Consider the following 20,049-nt stretch of genomic DNA (forward strand, 5'->3'; position numbering starts at 1 on the left):
AAAAAACAAAAACAAAAAAACCCCACCAAAACCATGCTAAAACAAAACCCAAATCCCAATATAGTGGGCTCATTTGTGGTCTCAGCACTCAGGAGAAGAGGCTTGAGGCAGAAGGACTGTGGAGCTGAGGGCCACTTTCAGTCACACAGGGCGTTCCAGGCTAGCCTAGCTATAGATACCTCCACCTCAAAAAACCTAACTGGGGCTCAGCAAGTAAGGACTTGTACTGCTCTTCCAGAAGTCCTAGGTTTGGTTCTCAGATAGCTCACCACACCCTTTATCTCTAATTTGGGGAGACCTGATGCCCTCTTCTGTTACTACACACACACACACACACACACACACACACACACACATACACACACACAATTAATTCATTAAAAAAAAAAAAAACAAACTAAGATAAATTGAAGCCAACAAGACCAGAGTACAGGTCTCAAGCAAAAGGAAGTAACTGTTGCCAGAAACTGTCAGAAAAGCCACAAAATGACATTAGCTCAGCAATCCAGAACAACCATTCACAATCCATAAAATAAGTAAAAATTTTCAGGTTTAGGCTGCCTCCCTCCTCCTACCCCCCAAGACAGGGTCTCTCCATGTAGTCCTGTAGATCAGACAGGCTTTGAATGCACAGAGATCATCCTGCCTCTACCTTGCCAGTGCTGTTATCAGAGACAAGCACCACCACAGCCAGCACCTTTATTCTTCTTTGAAGGAAGCTTAAACACTAGTTCCTTGTGTCTAAACCATAGTGCTTCAGGGAGGCAGGACTGCATTTGCTCATGGCAGCCATCTTGACTGCTGGGTCAGTGACCACTATCTGCCTGGCGTGGACATCAGATTTCCCAGCATGGTGTCACACCACTCTCTCTACTCTCAGTTATTCTTCACTGACACCAAGAGAGGTGTGGCTTTCAGGACACTTCTGCAGGAGTAAGGAGACTTGGGCAACAATATTAAGGGTCTTGAACATTACTGGGGAGTTCAGCAGAGGACACAGCTGGTGCTACTTAGAAAGCCCCAAATGGTACTAAGTCTGCCTCTACCCCAGGCACTGACTCACCCTTATGTGCCTTTTGAAATGGACAATGCTTCTCTGATCTTGTTCTCTAGCTCTGTTTAATTCTTAGAACAGTCCTGTGCAACACAGTCATCTCTACTTTAGAGGAGCGCACAGGCTCAGTAGAAGCAAGTAAGAAACGGAAATCTCAGGTCTCCTGAGTCCTTTATTTGCAGCTCAAACTGTCTCAGGTCAAAAGAAGCTCTACTTTATCAGATAAAAACTAAAGCAAGACACTGTCTTACCAGATAGATTTATGTCTCCATCCAGCCAAGCCCAGGTCTTCTTCATGACACCTGAGTTTTAGAACTGTCCTTTCTTAAATGTTCAATTTGGGAAGGATTTATCCCAGTTCTAGCTAGTACGGTTATTTTTACTTCATCTACACTTTGAAGAAGAAAGGAGGGGCATAGCTTACATGAAACTTCAAAGAATGGACAAGGAGGCTTTACCAAGCACTCTGTTCATCAGTGAACGGAAAGGGTTTCTCTACAGATACCTTAGCCATGCCAACAGCCTTTGCACAGCCTGAATCATATACCTGTCAGTTGTGAACAGCCCTGTGCCCAGGCCTCCCAGCTGCCAGACTGAGGGATGAGGCATATTATGGTATGGAAACGAATGACAGAGTTAAGATCTGATTCAGAAAGGCAGCTGACCTTTCAGACACATGAATCCTGAGTGAGTAACCAGCATGTCCTGAAGAAAGCTGGACTTCTAAGCCAGTGTCCTGGAGGGGCAGGGATAGAGGTACAAGTAATAGTAGGGGTAGGGATAGGTAGGGGTAAGAATAGGGTTAGGGGTATAGGTAGGATTTGGGGTGGGGATGGGGTAAAAAGAACAAGCTTCTGAAGCAGGAACTTCAAATTAAAAGCTGCTGGAGGATGAGAGACTAGATCAAACACGAGGGTGGGTGAGGGCATCTGTCCCCGCTGGGCACATTTTCCCTCCAACTTGCCTTTCACCCAATACCACCATCTCTCCCACAGTCCTGTTTCACACAGAATAGGATTCTTCCTTCTACCCTGTTTTGGTTTTGTTTTGTTTTTTAAGGACAAGACCTTTGCTGTGTAGCCCAGGCTGGCCTTGACTTCCAGCAATCTTTCAAGTTTCTCCTTCCTCAACAAAGAGATTACAAAGCCTGGCCAACTATGCCTGGCTTTCAGATTCCCCTTCGGCAGTGCGCTCCCACTGAGGTCTATCTCTGGTCCTGAACTCTTTCTTTTTTTTTTTTTTTTTGGGTTCTTTTTTTCGGAGCTGGGGACCGAACCCAGGGCCTTGCGCTTCCTAGGCAAGCGCTCTACCACTGAGCTAAATCCCCAACCCCCTGAACTCTTTCTTTTTGAGCAAGATCTTGCTATGTAGCATAAACTGACCTTGGACTTAGAATGTAGCCCAGGAAGGCCTTAAACTCCTTGGGAAAGCTTTGAACTCTCATCTTCAGTCTCCTGGGCACCTGTGGTTACATGTGGGTAGCATTGTATCTGGCTTTGCTATAGGAGTCTAAAGACGTGTATACTCTGAATGAATGAAAACAAGAACTTTGAAGAACTCATTCACCACTCTGTTTCTAGGACTAGTACGCAAAATATCAAAAAGAAAAAAAATAGATAACAAGCCCAACTCCTGAATAATTTAATAGATAAAGGCGAGGCATATAGAACAGGTACATCTACTCGACAGACTGTGGGAAGCTGAGGCACAGCACTTTACACTACTAAGAAACTTTTGCCACTCTGAAGGTTGCATTGTTAGGAGAGGCGATTAAAGGCAGAACTGCACTCAGCCTTCACAGAAGGAGACTACTGTGGCAGTGATGGTGTCTCAGGCCCCTTTATAATTGCTGATAGGGCTTCAAGTGTAGCTCAGTGGTTGAATACTTGCCTAACCTATACAAGGTCCTGGACTGAATCTCCATCACTGGGAGTGGGTATGGGAAGAGGCAAGAGGCTGCCACCAAAGACGGTTGACTCTCCTAATCGAGCCACTTAGAACTTGGAGGAAATGTATTTAAAAAAAAAAAAAAAAAAAAAAAAAAAAGCTGCATCAAGGACCTTAAAGACCCATATGCCTCAACTACTGAATTCACCTTTACATGTTCCTACAAACCCCAGTGGCTAAGACTAAATGATCTTGGGCCTACAAAATAGGGCAATTTTACAGCCCCTGTACCTAATCCTTCAACCTCTCCAGGACTCTTCATGACTTAGAACATGCTTCTGATGGCCATTATGTCTCTGGGTTCAATAATGGGAAAGATCTGCAGTCAGCTATGCAGAAAGGAACACCGGGAGGATTCTTCCTCACAGGTGCTAGGACACACGGGAAGGACTCTGTGATCACAACCAACTCCACCGTGCTCCTTGAGGCTCTCTACTGACAAAACACCAGTCAGCCAAAAGGAAGGGCTGGTTTCCATTACCCCAGGATGAATGAGATGGATGAGTGGTCACCTCATACCTTCCAGGTATTTGAATGACACCTAGGATTACAACAGCAGGCACAAATGATTTAATAGGAATCCCAGAAAAGCCATCAGTGGAAACACATTCAGGAGATCAGACACCAGGAAGAGCTCCCCCAAAAAGCTCTGGAGTAAGCTCTATACTCAGGTACCGTTTGAGTCCCTACACACACCAATTCGGCCGTTTAGTCTGCTGGGCTCTGTGCAAGGAGCAGACATGGCTGTTGAGGAACACAGCAAGCATGACCAGTAGGGAGCTGGGCCCTAAGTTCTCAAAGTGAAAGAGAGCTGGATGGAGGAAGGAACTGAAGGGAGTTGAGTAGATCTAGTTAATAGTAACTCTGGGAAGCCACACATGGTGACTCATGCCTACAGTTCCAGCACTTGGGAGGTGGAGGCAGGGAGGATCAGGAGTCCATGGCTAGCTTTGGCTACTTGAATTGGCTGTCTCAAAACAAACAATAACAAAAACAAAAAACAAAACCACCCTCCACGCCCACCTTCTGCCCTCCAAACCAAAAGAATAAAAACAGATTAAAACACAAGGGGATCTCTGAGGCCAGCCTGATCTACAGAGTGATTTCATAGAGAGATAAGGCTAGAAACATGCTGTCTCAAAACAAAAACAAAAAACAAACAAACAAAAAAGCCAACAGCAAAACAATGAGATGAATGGGGGTAGGGATATTATCAAAATACATTACATGCATGTATAAAATTCTCAAAGAATTAATGTATATTAAATTTAAAATGACAAAAGGACTGGGGGAAATGGTAGGAACTGAGGCAGCAGAGTCAGGGAGAGTTTATAGAAAGGTCTTAAGTAGGTAAGTGCCAGAGAGAACTTACCTCTGTGATCAGCTAGGAAATGAGGTAAAAGTCAAGTCGGTAAAGAAAAGATACACACAAGACTTGAGATAAAGCTGTGATGTCAGTTATCAAGAAGAAACCGGCAAGTTAAACAGGCGACAACTTTAGTAGTGGGTCAATAGGAGGGAGACAGACCTAGGGTATTTGGGATGAGTGAGCCGGATATGACAAGCTGTGATACGAAATCAGAGCCAGAATGGAGGGTCAAGGGAAAGTTCAGAAGAGTTGAAGGCTAAACATTATGTTGAGATAAGAGGTGGTGGAGGGATGTGGCTCGCTCCAATCCGGTTGCAACTGGGCTAAAGAGGGGTCACGAGTGACACTACACTTTTGCAAGACCGTTGGTTAGGGGGACCCGGCTTAGGGCTGCGGTTGACTGTGGTGGAGACGGAGGGGAGAGACCCGGTGGCCGCTGGCTGAGGTGGAACAGGCCCCAGTAGCTAAGGGCCGAGGTTCCCACCACAAGTCTCAAGGCGCCCAGGGGTCGCGAGCGGCTGCGAGGCTGCAGGCCCACCGCCGGATCGCGTCGCTGCCCCGCGCTCCCCTCCACGTCCAGACCCTAGACTCACCAAAGGGAGCAGGAGCAGGTGGCGGAGCTCCAGGCAAAGCGAAACGCCTCAGTTCGGAGAAAAAGCCGCGGCTCCAGAGGCACTGACAACAGGAAGCGGCGCGCGGCGTCTGACGCCATCACGTCGGCTCGCCGCTACGGCCCCGCCCCAGCCCGCGGAACCAATCACGAGGCCTAGAGGAGCCGAGGGGCGGGGCCGGCAGCTCATCTCCTGCGGGGGCATTGCAGGGGTTCTTGGCTCAAGTAAGCGATTCTGCGGCTCGCGATGCCAGGATTCTGGGTAGCGCAGAGTAGCTGGGCCACTGGAGAGTCGGGACCGCCTGTCTCCCGCAGCTCTGCCCCTTAACCCGGTCTGTGCAACTTTGGAGCTGTGGTTTTTTTGCCCCCTTAAACCGAAGATACGACCTGTGGCGCCATTAACCTGTGTGCTTCCCTAAGGGCATTAGTACTGGAGGGAGCAAGTGGATGCTGGGTTCTGGGTCCAAGCGGGAACCCCTAGGACTGGTTTTCCGGAGCCAGGAAACAGTTGTTTGACTTGTCTTATACCACGTGATCGCCCTGCGGGCTCTCTTGGACCGGTTAGTTTAATTTGCTTGCGGTCAGCCCTTTGAGGCGTGAAGCCCAGAGGGCCTGCTTTTTATCTTCCCACTATTTAATTGCTGTGTTCTTTTACAGAAAATGACAACTGTCTCTCGGAATAGACACGGAAGAAAACTGTCAAATGTGACTAATAAAGGGCAGGGCAGGCAGTGTGCATACTGCACCCTGTGGACTTTGCCCAAAAGGGAATTTAGGGCCTAAATGTGGGCCATAGAGATTGGGACTGTGAAAGGGTGCGTAGTAAATATCTTGCTTCTGTCTGTGCGTTTATATGAGCTTTGCTCATATCGATTTAGAGGGCCTTATTTTCTTGATGTCTTCCATTCCCTATGGCTCCTACACTCTTGGGGTTCCCTGAGGCCTGTGGGGAGGGATTTAAAGAACCCATAAAAGGCTGGGTATTCCAAGGTCTCTCACTCTCAGCAGAATATCTGGCTGTGGGTCTCTGTATTTGTTCCTATCTGCTGCAGAAAGAAGCTTCTTTGATGATGGCTGAACTTATCTATGAGTATAGCAGAGTGTCATTAGAAGCCATTTTATCATTGTCTCTTTTTTTCTTTTTTCTTTTTCTTTCTTTTTTACCAGTTGTGGTTTGAATATACTTGGCCCGTGGGAAGTGGCACTATCAGGAGGCATGGCCTTATTGGAGGAGATGTGGCCTTATTAGAGGAAGTGTGTCACTGTGGAGGTAGGGCCTTGAGGTAATATATATTTGAATATAATAAACTCTGGCCGGTGTGGAAGAGGCAGTCTCTCTTGGTTGCCTTCTAATCAAGGCTCTAAGAATACGCTCCTTCTCCAGCACCAAGCCTATCTGCATGCTGCCACGCTTCCTGTCACTGTGATAATGGACGGGACCTCAAAAACTGTAAAACAGCACCGATTAGATGTTGTCCTTTATAAGAGTTACCTTGGTCATGGTGTCTTTTCACCCTAACCAAGACACCAGTACTACTTGCTTTTACCCTAGGTCCCTGGGCTATCTAGTCTCTGGTTCTTGATCACCCCAATCATGTCGGATATGGGTTCCATCTTGTGAAGTGGGCCTTAAGTCAAATCAGGTACTGGTTGGTCACTCCCACAAGTTTTGTTGCTGCCACTGTCCTAACATATCTTGCAGGCAGTACCCCTGTTGTGAAGGGGCTGTGACTTGGCTTGGCGTTTGCACTTCACATTTGGTAGCGTGAAAAGTACCTCCTTGTGCCAAAGGTGGTAGAGCGTGGGGATGAAGGCTCCAGCCCAGGTTCAGTGAGTGCAGGTGCTGCCTTCAGCTGTCATGGCAACAGCCTGGGTTGTTGGGAGACCTCCATGGGGCTTCTTTGGCCAATAATTCAATTAGACCCAACCCGGTCCCTGGTCTCAAAGCTTTGGTGACAAGAGACGGCCAGTTCATAGTCTGTCTCCTCAATTATTTGGAGTTCTCATTTAGACTGCCTTCATATATGTATATATTTTAGGAAATTTCTCCTGTATTAGTTTTTCCATACCACCTTTCCAATACCCCTTAATTTAGCTGTCTCTCCCCAAGTATTCTCTCTCCGAATCCCCTCCTCCTTCCCCATTTGATCCTCCTGTTCCAGCCCCCCATCCATCCATAGTCTTTTCCAAAGGAGAGCTGTTTGTCCCCTTCAGTCTCTTACTCTACAGCTACCCAACATGGTTCTACAGATTTTAGCTTGTCATTGACTTAACAGCTATTGTCACATATAACAAATAGATACTAGGTCTAGGATACCTCACTAAGGATAATTTTTTTTTTTAGTTATATCCATTTGCCTGTAATTTCATGATGTCTTTTTTTTTTAAATGGCTGAATAATACTCTGTTGTGTAAATGTACCACATTTTCTTTATCTATTCTTCTATTGATGGACATCGGGTTTCCAGTTTCTGGCTATTATGACTAAAACAGCAATGAACGTGACTGGACAGGTGTTTTCGTGGTAGGGTAAAGAAAGTGTCCTTTGGGGATATGCACAAGAATGGTGTAGCTGGATCTTGAGGTAGAGTGATTCCCATCTTCCTGAGGACCTGCCAGCATGGTCCGCACCTGGTCCTCGGCATTTAGGTCCCCAGTTTATGTTTCTGTGGGGTTTCCGAGTGTGCAAACAAGGGACTCTATACTTTTCCTTCTCTTGGACTCTTCCTTCTGTTGGTGTGTCCTGTCCAACTCCGATGTGATGGCTTTGGTTTTATCTTATATTTTATTTTGTTATGTTTATTAAAAAAAGCATTCTTGAATGGAAACCTAGCACTAGGATAAAGATTAACAACTGAACTGTCTATTGTACTTGGTAGGAGAAGGAAATTACTCCCCCCCCCCACCCCCAGTGGAGTGGCACTGGGTTTATCAAACACTTTAGGGCAGGCCTCGTGTTCTGGAGTAGCTGACCAACGTATAATGGACTATATGGTCTGTGTGCGCGCGTGCGTGCGTGCGTGCGTGCGTGCGTGCGCGCGCGCGCGTGTGCGCGCACTCTTAAACTCAGTTACAGGCTTTTCTTTTTTCTTTTTGGGAGTTGTCCTGTGTTTTTGGTATTGTTCTATTGGAGCTTTGGTTTTTTGAGAAAGAACTTAAAGTTGGGATGGGGAGAAGATCTGTAAAGACTTGGAGGAGAGGAAGAGTGTCATTAAAATATAATTACATTAAAAAACTGTTTTGCATAATAAAATATAATTAAAAATGATTAATAAGGGCTGAGACATCGCTCAGCAGTTAAGAGCACTGACTTCTCTTCCAGAGGTCCTGAGTTCAAATCCCAGCAACCACATGGTGGCTCACAACCATCTGTAATGGGATCTGATGCCCTCTTCTGGTGTGTCTGAAGACAGCTCAATGTATTCATATACATAAATAAATCTTTTAAAAATGATTAATAAATAAAATATAATTAACAACAAGGGCGGCTAGAAGGTAACCTCCAACCCCCAATTTCTTCTTTTGTATGTGTGCTGGGAGGTCATAAATGATTTTATACAAGTACTCTCTCTTTCCACCTTTAAATGGGGATGGAACTTAGACCAGTTTCCTCAACAAATACTTTTACCTCAGCTGTCCCTGATCACAAGCTCCACTGACCTGAGCTCTGGTCCAGCTTACCCTGTTCACTTCCAGAGTGCCCCATCCCATTGGGGGTTAGCAGGTTGGATATTCCCTCAGCAGGAGCGACCCCTCCTCCACAGCTGCAGACTGATTGAGTCAGAATATGTAGCAGTACCTTTGATGGCTCAGAAGCAAAACTGCAAATTAAAGACAGGCAAACCATTACTGTTTTTTTAATTATTTTTATTTCATGTGCATTAGTGTTTTGCCTGCATGTATGTCTGTGTGCTGGTGTCAGATCTTCTGGAACTCGAGTTGCAGACAGTTGTGAACTGCCATGTGGGTGTTGGGAATTGAACCCCGGGGTCCTCTGGAAGAGCACACAGTGCTCTTAACCACTGAGCCATCTCTCTAGCTCCACAAACTATTTTTGACATTGGACAGTTTTGATTGAACCTAGGGCCTTGCCTATACTGAACAGTTTGCCACTGAGCATGTGGAGAGCTTTTGGGGCCGACTTCTAAGAGTTTGACATTGGGCTAGGACAGGAAGTAGGCTCACAGTGAATTCAGCTGAGGAATGCGTTTTTTGTATCTTGTTGAGTCTTGTTAAGACCCTGAATACAGTAATCATGGGACCTTTGTTTATGCTTTCTGTGTTCCTTAACTACTCTGTTTATGCCTTAGGATCGACCATATTCTTTGTATGTTCCTAGAATAATATAAAATCAGACTGAAAAAACCCTGCTTCAGCCTCAGCACTGAGGCCATGTTATAATGTTGTCTAATTGTCTTTTTCTTTTCAACCCTCACTCCCTCCCTTGGGCCCATGTTTGGCTGACTGAGCTGGTTTGGTCAGAGCTATATTCCCAACGCCTACAATTTAAAGAAATAATGTTTTTAAGGGGCTAGAGAGATGGCTCAATGGTTAAGAGTATTTGTAGCTCTTGCAGAAGACTTGGGTTCAGGTCCCCAGCACATTCATTATTTCTCTCTCTCATCTCTCTGTCTCTGTCTCTCTGTCTCTCTGTCTCTGTCTCTCTCTGTCTGTCTCTGTCTCTGTCTCTGTCTCTGTCTCTGTCTCTCTCTCTCTCTCTCTCTCTCTCTCTCTCTGTGTGTAAGCCTGATACTGTTCTCTCTCCTCTGGAGCTCAGTAGATGTGTGTGTGTGTGTGTGTGTGTGTGTGTGTGTATGTGTGTGTGTTTATACATTTACACTTGGAGATCAGAAAACAACCTGAGTGTGTATTGCTCTTGCAGAGGGCCAGGGTTCAGTCCTTACCACCCATATTGGGTGGCTCACAGCTACCTGTGATACCAGGCAGGCATGGTGATGTTCACCTTTAATCCTAGCACTTCAGAAGCAGAGGCAGGTGGATCTCTGAATCTGAAGCCAACTCCGGCCTACATAGCAAGCTCCAGGCCAGGCCGGACTACAGTGAGAATGAAAACCAGGGGAGGCATCCTGCATGGTGCCCTTCTGGGTTTTCTTCATGAAGACCTCTGCCATCCCTAGTGTTTTGTATGTTCTTCCGTAAAGGCCCTGCAGAAGCATGATCTGAGCCTGGCCTGGTCACATTCACCTGTAATCCTAGTCAAAAGTTCAAGGCTAGCCTGGCTTACTTAGTGTGTTCCATAGCAAGACTACATTTCAAACAAGCAACAACAAAAATGGAACAGAAGGGTGCTGATGATGTAGCCTTGAACCATGTTGTTCAAGGTGATAACCTCTAGTCAGTACCTGTGGGTACATTAAACATGGCTGGTGTGATGTTAAGAGATGACTCTAACATGTCATTTCACTTGTATGTACTTAACATTTCTATTTAATTTACATAGTGATGTGTGAACAGTATTGGGCCTTCTTTTCTCTAAACAAAACATATACTTGGTCTCATCTGATACCCATTGTATTGTTATAACCTCACTTTGCAACTCCTACTCACTTAGATCTTTTTTCTAGTCTCTCTCTTATTTTAAAAACTCACTACATATTTAACAAAGATTATGAGAAGAATGTTCCTAAAGTACAAGAATAGACTGCAGCCCTGCCTTCAGCCATTAGAATTCTCCTTAAGGAAACCTCACCTAGCTGGAACAATGGGAGCTGACCAAGTCAGCTGTTACTGTGTTTGGACTGGAAATGGCCTCAAATGCCTACAAGTTAGAGGCTTGGTCTTTAGCCAGGTGCTGTGGTGAGCTGATAGAGATGTTAAGAAATTGAGCTTAGAAAGAGGTCTTTCAGTCACTAGGAATTTAGCCTCAGAGGAGACTATGGGACCACACTCCTTCTTCCTTCTTTTATACCCAGTTGTGAGCAGGCTTCTTCAGCCGGGGGTTCACCATGTTGAGCATGTACTGTCCCACTGCAGGCCCAAAAGCAACAGGCCCAGCTCAGTGATGGCTGAAACATCCAAAATCAAATGCCAAAGCAAACCTTCCTCTTAAACAAACACTACAAAAAGCCTGGAGCTCAGGGGCCATCAGTTTTTATAACAAGATCTATAGTCACCCACATATATTATAATTAAGACACCTTATGGCACATTGACCATCCTTCTCTCAGCCTGACCTGAAATGACCCCATGCTGTAGCGACTGGGGAGTAACTGTGATGAGTCACTGTCCTAGGGTGCCCTCTGCACACATGGGGCCTGGTCCCACTTCTGTGGTTCCCCTAGGAAGACAGCAGTTGCAGCAGGACAGTTGTCACAAGCCTTGCCTTTGCCTGATAGTTACCCCAGGGAGCCTTGAGGGGAGTGGCCAGGGTTGATGGGCAAGCTCAGGACCTAGAGGTTTTTTTTTTTTTTTTTTTTTTTTTTTTTTTGGTTCTTTTTTTTCGGAGCTGGGGACCAAACCCAGCGCCTTGCGCTTCCTAGGTAAGCGCTCTACCACTGAGCTAAATCCCCAGCCCCGAGTTTTTTTTTTTTAAAGATTTATTTATTATATATGAGTACACCGTAGCTGTCTTCAGACACACCAGAGGGCATCAGATCCCATTACAGATGGTTGTGAGCCACCATGTGGTTGCTGGGATTTGAACTCCGGACCTCTGGAAGAGCAGTCAGTGCTCTTAACCACTGAGCCATCTCTCCAGCCCCAGGACCTAGATATCTTAATGAAGTGGGTCCCTGAGTAGATTCACACCTTTAGACAGCCTTCCTCGTAGGGCGTTTCAGGCGTTTCACTCTTGGTGGGAGTTCCGGGAGCGGTGAGATTCTGCCTCACTTTGTGGCCCAAGCTATTCTTGACCTACTATGTAGCCCAAGATGGCCTCCAGCTCCCCATCCTCCGCTTCAGCCTCCTGAATGCGAGGACTGAGAATCTAATTTCAGAAGGATGTGGGAATGTCATTAACCTGTTCTGTTCTTTAGCCCTTCCTTCTGGAATTCTTTGTGGGAGACAATAGATTCAGGATTTGGTGTCAGACATTTCTGGGCACGGATCTCAGCTTCAAAGGACACAGTCTCTACAGTTTATGAGCAGCACATTGGATAAAACGAATATGATGTTTTGTAAGCTGGTCTGTGTTCTCCGAGTCACTTGGGGGAGCTGAAGGAAAAAGACCAAAATGTACTCAGGAATGTACTAGGCAGGGTTCAGGGCTAAGCACTTCCGGAAGGGGGTGATTGAAGATGGAGGAATTACAGTTCTTGTCTTGTCAGGGTTTCTGACCCCAAAGAGAACTCAGTCCAGAGGGTACTTTCCGTCACCATGTTTAACACTAGAAGAATGCGCCCAGGTTACGCAGTCTCCAAACCAGGGCACCTCATGCCCTGGCAGAAGCCCCAGGTTCCAGTTCCCAGCACTTCCCAGCATGCAGTCTCCCTGTGGCTGGATTGTCCTTTCCTGTCCCCTGGCACTGGGCTTCCTTGTCCTGTGGAACTTGTCCCTTGTCCTGGAGAACAAAGCAAGTGCTCGCAGAGACTTCCTAAGGTCCTGCTGGCCTCTGCTTTCACAGAAGAGCTTCTCTTGGGTACCTGCTGCCTCTCCAGCCTGGGTGACAGAGTCAGCAGAGTAGAACTGGGCTGCAGGGGGCGGGAAAACAGGCAGCAGTGCCTGTGCTTGTGCTAGCATAGCCAGCTGAGGACCTCTAAGGATTCTTGTTATGACCCCTATTTGAGGACAGTGCGTTTCACTACACTGTTGTGGCGATGGCTAAATCAGCTCCTTTTATTAGGTTGTAAGTTCTCGCTGAAAGAAAGAACCAACACACAGTGTGTTAAGAAAGAAGCTTATTCAATGAGTAGCCTAGTAGGGGCACCAGTGGAAGGGGAAGCCCTTGGCCCTGCCAAGGCTGGACCCCCAGTGAACGGGATTGTTGCGGGGAGGGTGGTAATGGGGGAAGGATGGGGAGGGGAACACCCACGTAGAAGGGGAGGGGGAGGGGTTAGGGGAATGTTGGCCTGGAAAGGGAATAACATTTGAAATGTAAATAAGAAATACCCAATTTAATAAAGATGGAGAAAAAAAGCTTGAGTTCTTTTTTTAAAAAAGATTTATTTATTATATATAAGTACACTGTAGCTGCCTTCAGACACACAGAAGAGGGCATCGGATCCCATTACAGATGGTTGTGAGCCACCATGTGGTTGCTGGGATTTGAACTCAGGACCTCTGGAAGAGCAGTCAGTGCTCTTAATCACTGAGTCATCTCTCTAGCCCATTTATTGAGTTTTTATGGCATACTCTGGTTGAGTCGAGGGCAGGGCACCCAGATGGCTTGTTCAGCAGATAAAGATGCTTGCTGCCACCGACACAAACCTGAGTTTGGTATCTGGAGTCCACGTAAAGGTTGAAGGATACAAGTGACACCAGAAAGCTGCACTCTGGCCTCTGCCCGTGCACTGTCCCCCTCTGTAACATCTTTAACCCACATATACAATGATAAAAAGAAGTCCGGGATGTAGCTCAGTTGACAGAGTGATCGTCCTGCTCGTGAACCTTTGTGACCCATCTCAGCAGTGGAGCAGGATGGCACAGTCCCGTAATCCCAGCACTCAGAAGGTTAAAACTGTAGGGTCCTAATGTCAATTTTTTTTTTCTTAGATACGCACAGTATTAGGGCAGTAGCCTGGGCTACATGAGACCCAGTCTTTTTTTTTTTTTTTTTTTTTTTGGTTCTTTTTTTCGGAGCTGGGGACCGAACCCAGGACCTTGCGCTTCCTAGGCAAGCGCTCTACCACTGAGCTAAATCCCCAACCCCGAGACCCAGTCTTAAAACAAACAAACAAACAAACCAAAATTATCTTGGAGCTGAAACACATCATTCACAGGGCTGAGGCAGAGGAATCATAGGGACTTCAAATCCAGTCTGGGCTAAGGTGTTGAGACCCTATCTCAACCCCTTATCCCCAACAACAACAGCAATAATGATGAGAAGTCACAGCAAGGTTGGTAGCCCTTCTCTGAGGTCCCTGGCTACATACACACACACACACACACACACACACACACACACACACACACACACACACACACATATGGAACACTTCACAAATGTGTGTGTGTGTGTGTGTGTGTGTGTGTGTGTGTGATTCTTATACAGGACTGTGCTAGTGTATTGATCCAATTTTACTATATGTGCTGCCAAGTTAGTGTGTGTGTGTGTGTGTGTGTGTGTCAGAGCTGAGCTGCCTGGCTGAGCTAATGCAGCCCTCTGGCTGGCCTCTAGGCTCTGCTTACTGCTGTATCTTCCTAGGGATACTGCCCTCTTCTGAAGTTTTCATAGCATCCACAAGTCCAAATCTCAAGTTCCTTCAGCTGCAGAAGCCCAAACTGTCCACAGTGGGGCGCCAAACCCTCCTTCAATGGCACCATCTTCAGAAAGCCTCTATTCTCTTTCCACTTCTGCTGTAGGCTTCTAGTCAATGTCGTTGCAACACCCTCCGGGACAGAATGCAGGGTCTCACATGTTAGGATGCTAGGTAAAACTCCCCTCTTTCATCGTCCCTTTCCCATTTCGAATGGGTGTGTTCCCCTCTTACCTCTCCTCCAGAACTCAAGACGACAGTTCTTCATTCTGCCCAGGCTTCAAGAGCCAGAGCTTGCCGGGCCTGGCAAGAGGTTCTGGGCTACAAGATGGTATCCGTCTGGGTAGTGCTATCTGTGTTGGGAAGCCCAAAGGTAAGAACACAGCCTATCTCTCAGACTTAACTAGACACCCATCTTCCTTTCGGGGTTCCATCCCGTGCCTCCCCCAACTCCTCTCTCTCTCTCCCGGACGACCTCCAGCCTAAAAAGAAGCCAGAGAAGTTTGCCACCTGCCTACCCTGTGGTACATTAGTACTTTAAATGAGTCTACAAGGCTTGATAAAATACACCTCTTTGTCTTGGAGATTGACTTGGGGGTGAGGGGGGCATATGGGGATGGAAGGGAGGCGTTAGGACCAACCACTTAAATAAGTAGCCCAGTGCTGTTCAAGGATAGAGGTGCACAGATGGTATTTGAAGAAGTGACACTTCTTTATAGACATCTGTGTGTGTGTGTGTGTGTGTGTGTGTGTGTGTGTGTGTGTGTGCGCGCGCGCGCTACTTGAAAGAGGGCTATGCTTTCAGTGGGCTGCAGAGTAAACTAAGGATCAGTTTCAGCCACTGCATCACCTGCTGACTGGCTGGAACGACACCGTACTGGGTCTCTGACAGTTAGGCCTCCACCATGTAATTCCTTGTGGACCTCCCTATTCTTAGCCTTGAACATCCATTAGTCTACCAAAGCTGGACAGGTACCAGGGTACCTTCAAGTTACTGGTGGGGCTTTCTCATCACACCCGGATATGGAGGTGTGTGCAGAGTGACCTCCAACATCCACCCCATTGTGTGCAGGTTCAGGAAACCCAGGAACCACACCCCATTGACTCCCTGGGCAGAATATTACCTGCTGGTAATATGTACTTGTGTGAAATTCATACGGGGGAGAGGAGGTGGCTGCCTTCTGATTCCTCCTCTGTGTAGCCATGGACAGCTCAGGAGCCATGTGGGGTTACACACCTGTCAGCAGCCTGGGGACCACTGGGCTACAATGACCTTAGCGGTGTTTACACAGGATTACCAACTCGTTGACTTTCTGGAAAGCAGAGGAAACAAAGTTAAGAGAGACAGCAACTCACCAGCTGTCCCTACCTGATGGTTTGCAAATGCTTGGCCCAGGGAGTCGCAGTAGTAGAAGGTGTGGCCTTATTGGAGGAAGCGTGTCACTATGGGGGTGGGCTTAGAGACCCTCCTCCTAGCTGCCTGGAGATGCTCAGTCTGTCCCTGGCTTCCTTCGGGTGAAGATGTAGACCTCAGCCCCTCCTGCACCATGTCTGCCTAGATGCTGCCATGCTTCCTGCCATGATGATAATGGACTGAACCTCTGAACCTGTGAGCCAGCCCCAACTAAATGTTGTCCTTTATAAAACTTGCATTGGTCATGGTGTCTGTTCACACTATAAAACCCTAAGACACCCTACCTCTAGCACCTTCAACAAAACCCACTAATGACCTTCACGGAGTCCCTTTGGAGACATGAGGGTAGAAGGTGGGCTGTTTTGGGAGGGGAAGAGGAACTCTGCTGGGGAGAGAGATGACAGGGTGACAGAGAAGGTGAATGCTGTCAATGTATATTATATGTGTGTATGGAAGCCATAATGAGGGGCTGGAGAGATGGCTCAGTGGCTGAAGAGCATGTACTGTTCTGCTTTTACTGAGAGCCCAAGCTCAGTTCCCAACACCCAAGCCAGGAGGCTCACAACCACCTGTGATGCCGCATTCAGGGGGACGCGATGGCCTCCTGCATCTGCGCGCACAAAACCACACACAGTCGGTACACCTCATTAACAATAAAATAAAACGGTTATAATAGAACCCATTCTCTCATACAGTTTACTGTAATAAACAAGGACGCAGTAACAATTGCATTAAATAAATTAGTCTTTTTGGGGCGTTAAATGCTAAGAATGGCTTCTAGTTTTGTCTGAGGGAATGTGCTTTATCAGGAAATGCGTATTTGGTGCCTGTCACCCAGTTGCTGCCCAAAGCTCCGAAAGCACTCGGAAACTTCCGTTGCAGCCAGAGTGCCATTTGTCTGAATGAGATCAGTTTTGCTGGGTTTTGTTGTTTTTAAAACAAAATCCAAACTGTTAGGTTTTATCAATGAAGACTCAGGAGCCAGATGCCGGGGTGGAAACCTGCTACCTCAGAGAAGCAAAGAGAACGCCCAGCTGACCTTTCAGCTCTTCTGACGTCCCAGAAGGAAAAAGCTCCCCCAACATCCAAGAGTGAGAAAAGCCATTTCTCCTTCTCTGCCCTGTCTTAAATCCCCTTCCACTCAAAGGCCCTCCTTTGTTTACTTATGTTCATTCCTTGTCAGCTGGTTAGTTGCTCTGCCTCTTGACCAAGAGTCGATTTTAATTTTTTTAAAAAAATATTTATTTATTACACGAATATGAGTGCACTGTGGCAGTCTTCAGACACACCAGAAGAGGGCATCGGATTCCATTACAGATGGTGGTGAGCCACCATGTGGTTGCTGGGAATTGAACTCAGGACCTCTGGAAGAGCAGCCAGTGCTCTTAACCACTGAGCCATTTCTCCGGTATCCAAGGTTTACCTTTATTTAGCTAAAAGATTAAAGGTGTGTGCTAGTACTGGGCCACACCACAACTACTTGTTTACATAAGTAAACAGAAAGCTCTGAGATCAAAGGCTGAGCCATAGCACAGTTAGAAACAGTCCACAATCAAGGGATATCCTGCAACAAGATTTCTGGATGGAGACTAGTCATCAGCAAGACTAAGACACAGTTATGTGCTTGGAAAGTCCAGCCTCAGTCCACATGCCCTGGGGAGAGGTGAAGAGGTGGAGAGAGATGGTCAGGTCAGATGCGCTAGCCCATACTGGAAACTTCCACCCTCAGAATGCTGAGTATGCAGAATTACATCTTCTGGGCCAGCCTGGGCTAACAGCAAGGCCATGTCTCAGAAGTCAGTTGGGCTTGTATGATGAAAGATTCCATTAAAGTCCCTAAACGTGGAGGTCCTGGTGGTTCTGAGTGATGAACACACCCACATGGAAGGAATGTTCTGTCCCTCAGCTCCACTGCTCCCCCAAATTCTTTGGCTAATGCAGTAGCAGCAGTTTTCCTACCCCCCCCCCCCCAACCAGGTCATCCTAGCAAGTAATTAAGCCAGGGGTGGCCATCTAGCAGGTAGTATGAACAAGTGACAACCTGGACTGTTACTGCCATCTGAATGGGGCCATCTGGTAGAGCTGAGCCCTTATCTGAGCAATCTGACCCTAAACTCCAGTTACTGCAAAGTTCGGCCGATCCTGGGACACTCAGCTGGTGTGCCCAGAGAACTGGAAAGTTGCTTGGTGTGGGACCCCTCCCCCTCCCCCAGTTGGTGTCAGAAGGACTGAGAATGAGTGAAATAGCAGAGAAAGGGGTGCTTACCCTGCGTCAGGTAGTTTAAAGATGGGCCCACAAGGGGGCTGGGGATTTAGCTCAGTGGTAGAGCGCTTACCTAGGAAGCGCAAGGCCCTGGGTTCGGTCCCCAGCTCCGAAAAAAAAAAAGAACCAAAAAAAAAAAAAAAAAAAAGATGGGCCCACAAATTCTAGAACCCCTTTTTCAAAAGATGGCTTCTAGCATCTCCTTCCTCAGAACTGAGGAGAGCTGACTCAAATATAAGCCTCCAGGGAACTGATGCTCTGACCTCATGTGCAAAGGAGGGGAAATGATTGCTCTGTCATTTCTGGGGCTAGAAGATTATAATAATGACTGAAAACTTGTTTTGAGAAAATGAGCAACATAGACTCTAAGTGGCTTTGTGAAAAGGTATCCCCCTAGACAATCAGTTGCCTTTTGAGCTCTCCACAGCTCTGAGGAGATGTGATATTCACAAGATTAACTTGTGGGACTTTCTATCATGGAGCTGGGGAGAGGCTCACAAGGACTGCCCCTCCCTGAGAATTTACAGGCAGTTAACAGTTACCAGGGAGAGGGATGCTTGCGTCCTGGCCCCTTTAGCTGTGGCTTTAGAGGCAGTTAACAGTTCCTAGGGGGTGGGGCTCAGGAGGCCCCGCCCACTCCCTGAGGCTAGCTATAGGCAGTTAGCAGACGCCGCTGTGGCAGGGCTGAAATGGGGGTAGTAGTACAGAAAGAGGTTGCTCTTCCTATCAGCAGACAGTATCACCACATGGTCATCTCTGGGGTTCATGCTTTCAAAAGATGGCGTCTAACATCTCTTACCCTTGGGTTGTGGGCTGTTTGGTCGATTGGCGTTCGTGTGCTGAGTGAGGTAGAAGCGATGCTGTGTGCTTGCTCTTGTGAGGCCATAAGAGAGTTTCTCTCTTCTTCCTCCACCTCTCTTGAGGCACCATGCTTTAATGACAATTCAATCAAGTAGCATGGGGGAAGAGACCGACGTGGGCAGGAACTGAGGAGTCCTCTCCACAACCAGCCATGAAGGGGAGGGGGCGGGAAACACCTTGCAGATGGCTCCTGCAGCCCGCACTGCAGCCTTTGGATGACCACCGCCATCTTAACAGCATCATCAAAGACTCACAGCTGGAACTGCTGACGTTATTTTTGAACCCTTTTAACCATAACAAATTGTGACGAATAGGTGCTTATTATCATTTTGGTTTTTATTTTTTTGTGGGGGGAGGGGTGATGCTAACAGCCTGGAGTCCCTCTGAGCTGGTCTGGTGAGGCTTGTAATATGGCTAAGGACTCCTCAGGCTCTAAGTCTTCCCTTCCATTGACCAGTCCTCACTGATGGCCCTGAACACACATTTCCTTGTCTCCATGGAGGGGACGAATGCTGCAATTATAAAGCGATTTTTTGGGGGGGGACTTATGGAATGATAATAGAGTGTGTTCAATCCCGCCTCCTGCAACCTGCCCCCCCACCACTAAGGTTTCCCTAGACCCAGGTAGTGTCTCGCTTACAGCCTAGACCCAGCTGCTCACGTTGACGTTTTCCCAGGTTGCCTCACTTTGCCTCCTCCCAACAAGACCTCCTCTGTCCTAATCAAGGCTTGCCCCATCTCACCATTTTATGAGGACTATCTGATTTCTTTGGTAGGTCTCAGTGGTGTCAAAACTGCCATTCCGTGTATCCAGATACTCCTCCCCTCCCGGGCTACGTCCAGGTTATGTTCCTGGGCTGAAGACAGCGCATCCCAAGGGCTGGCCAGACAGCAACTTTGCACTCATAAACTCTGCCCCACGAGGCTCCCTTGTGGGTTGAACTTCCGGTAGTTTTCCTGGCACATCCCCTCTGATCCTCTTGTGTTTTCAACTTTATAATCTGTCCATTCATATCCCATTTCTTAATCTACGTAGGGAACAAATGTAACCGCCCAGAGTGAATCCCCATTTAAGGATCTACCGTCAAGGGGCTGGGGATTTAGCCCAGTGGTAGAGCGCTTACCTAGGAAGCGCAAGGCCCTGGGTTTGGTCCCCA

At 47.2% G+C, this 20,049-nt stretch overlaps 1 protein-coding gene and 1 long non-coding RNA gene across 4 annotated transcripts in view; one reads left to right on the plus strand and one right to left on the minus strand.

Annotated features, from left to right (window-relative positions):
* Window positions 1-19,131, minus strand: part of Plekhm1 (pleckstrin homology and RUN domain containing M1) — a 61,872-nt gene extending 42,741 nt beyond the window's left edge. Inside the window, exons 1-4 of one of the 3 annotated variants that reach the window (XM_039086121.2) lie at window positions 18,831-19,131; window positions 15,479-15,667; window positions 14,589-14,707; window positions 8,662-8,801 (exon numbers count right to left, since the gene is read on the minus strand). The gene's annotated coding sequence lies outside the window, so the exon portion shown is untranslated. Of the gene's footprint in view, window positions 1-4,963; window positions 5,095-8,661; window positions 8,802-14,588; window positions 14,708-15,478; window positions 15,668-18,830 lie in introns of those variants that run through there. The other 2 variants (XM_008768292.3, NM_001009677.2) reach the window with 2 other exon arrangements.
* The window catches only part of LOC134480884 (uncharacterized), a 37,890-nt gene continuing 22,984 nt past the window's right edge, over window positions 5,144-20,049 (plus strand). Inside the window, exon 1 of the long non-coding RNA XR_010055833.1 lies at window positions 5,144-6,250. This is a non-coding gene — a long non-coding RNA (uncharacterized LOC134480884). The remainder of the gene's footprint in view (window positions 6,251-20,049) is intronic.

Source organism: Rattus norvegicus, chromosome 10 (assembly GCF_036323735.1).
Source record: "Rattus norvegicus strain BN/NHsdMcwi chromosome 10, GRCr8, whole genome shotgun sequence".
In the NCBI taxonomy this organism is placed as follows: Eukaryota; Metazoa; Chordata; class Mammalia; order Rodentia; family Muridae; genus Rattus; species Rattus norvegicus.